The sequence below is a fragment of the Chelonoidis abingdonii genome, chromosome 1 (assembly GCF_003597395.2).
Source record: "Chelonoidis abingdonii isolate Lonesome George chromosome 1, CheloAbing_2.0, whole genome shotgun sequence".
Lineage (NCBI taxonomy): Eukaryota > Metazoa > Chordata > Testudines > Testudinidae > Chelonoidis > Chelonoidis abingdonii.
The window spans coordinates 105968609-105971327 of NC_133769.1; positions in this window are offsets into that span (position 1 = coordinate 105968609).

Here is a 2719-nt window from a genome sequence, read left to right on the forward strand (position 1 = left end):
CAAAAAGTCATTTAAACAAAGAATGGAAACATTTCATTTTGAAAATGTCATGTCAAAATGAAACATTTAAACTTTTTCAGAAATTTTGTTGTCCCCCTGCCTCAACACACACAATTTAGAAAACAATATAAATTTACAAAACAGTTCTGTCACCGAATCTGCATTTTTCACTGGTTCCAGAGTTCTTCTGAATCTGTTTCAGAGCCCCAAGAATCCTTTTAATTTTTCCCTATCAAGAGAATCTTTCAGACTGAGTGTGGACAGACCTCCATTTAGAGCCCATTATCATCGTTATTTAGACCCTGATTCAGGAAAGCTCGTACACAAATACTCAAAATTAGGCATGTGCTTAAATGCTTTGCTAGATAGGGATGGACTTAGTCATGTGCCTAGGCACTTTCCCGAGTCAGGGCTTTAATCCTCAGGACTGATGTGGAGTAATGCAAGATGCTCCCTTACCCACCAAGATTTGCAAGAAACTGCACTAGTTAAAAATATATCTCCTATATGGCAATGCAGAACCACTAATAGGTCACACACTAGGAGTCACATTCTGCCCTCTCTTATTCTGAAATCAATGGGGTTACTCAAAGACCAATTTTTGCCTTCTATACCTTGGTACAGGTTCTCCATTTGTTGCCAGATTTTTTAGAATCACATTCACTTATTCTGATTTCTGAAAAGGCACATGCTGAAAAATTTAAGCACATGTAGAAATAATATACAAAAATATATTTAACTCCAATGGCCCCAATACCTAAATTATAACCCTCTTACCACACCAAGTGCTTTCTTTGAACAATGTAAAACTTGTATCCCTGCCAGATAAACACCTTCCAATTTTCTGAGACCTAATTTTTGTTTCTTTTCTAATATTCTCTTGCTTCTTTTTCCTGTTGGAGTAACTCTTACAGAAAAGGGAGCAATCTATAGAGAAAATTCACAAAATTAAAGAACAGATGGAGGAGACACAAACTGAGGAGAAATCAACCCAGTCCAGCAAGATGTTTATAGTGTGCTCAGAGGTCAATAAAGCTCATGATTTCCCAACATAAATTGCCCTCTATCATCTATTATTTTCCTTTGGTCGCCTCTATAATTTAGGTGGATGACCAGGATAGATATGTGGAAAGACTTTTGTACAAATACAGCTGCATAAAAGAGGAGTTATACAACTATCTTAGCTATATGGTCTTACTCTGCTTGGACTTCAAACTATGTTAGCACCCTCCTTGTTGGCTGCTAAAGTGTAATAGGAGAAAAACGGTTCTACAGAATAGACTATTGGCATGAATCTGTCTTTGCACAGTCCCAGCTTTTGTATGCCAATACTGATCATTTAAATGATGATGTCATTGGCAGAGAATATGCATTTGTGTCATGACACACTCTTCATGATTGTACAAAGTGGTCCATACAATTTCTGCACAGTATTAGACTGGGCCCTACATTACAGGCAAGAGTAATTTAACCTCTGTTTAGAGAGGGATGCTTTAATAAAATGAAGTACCTTGTTCCAAAATGTTTCAATCACTAGATAGTTTTTGAAAACGGAATGTTTTGTCTATATTCCATGTTGTACTGGTTTAACTAAGATGTGATTTTAAAATGATTTAGTTCAGCTAACCCCAAATTCCCTTGTGGACCCTCAGTTCAATCTAAACCTGATCTATTTACTCGGCTGAACACAAACACTGCTGCCTGCGAATTAAAATTAGCTCAGTAAAAGTGAGCCTAGATACAAGCTGATGGTGAGCTGGGGAAGTTGAAGCACAGTCCCAAGGAGGAGGGCTTGGAAGTCACAGTAGTGAGGTTAGAATAGGGGCTAGGAAGTGACCTGAGGGGGGAGTGTCTCTCCAGAGAAGACATGGAGTGTAGAGTGGGGCCAGCAGAGCTCCCCTGATCAGACAAGAGAGACACAGAGCTTGAAACCCAGGCAGAGGAAGGAAGGATTTGAGCCAGGAAGGGCTAAAGGAACTGTGTTTATATATTTTGTAAGCACTTAAAGAATTAGACCTCAAAAGGTTGTAATAATGTATTATAAACTCCCGGCTGTGAAGGAGTTAATTAGAGAACCAAGATGGGTGAGATGGGGTCACTACAGTGTCATTCCAGGATGCATGCTTGACTGGGTCACACCCTGCACCAGTTTTCATGAATTCCCCAAATAACAGTCTGAAAACCGCCAAGGTTTTATTAAAAAGAAAGAAAATTAGATTAAAACAAAATAAATGAAACATGTAACATATCTAGTCTTAAACTCTGCAAGGCAGATCTGTACCTTCCATGTTGTTACTAGAAAATGAACATAAGAACGGCCATACTGGGTCAGACCAAAGGTCCATCCAGCCCAGTATCCTGTCTGCCAACAATGGCCAATGCCAGGTGCCGCAGAGGGAGTGAACCTAACAGGTAATGAGCAAGTGATCTCTCTGCTGCCATCCATCTCCACCCTCTGACAAACAGAGTCTAGGGACATCCATCCTGGCTAATAGCCATTAATGGACTTAACCTCCATGAATTTATCTTGTTCTCTTTTAAACCCTGTTATAGTCCTAGCCTTCACAACCTCCTCAGGCAAGGAGTTCCAGGTTGACTGTTCGCTGTGTGAAGAACTTCCTTTTATTTGTTTTAAACCTGCTGCCCATAAATTTAATTTGGTGGCACCTAGTTCTTATATTATGGGAATAACTAAATAACTTTTCCTTATTCACTTTCT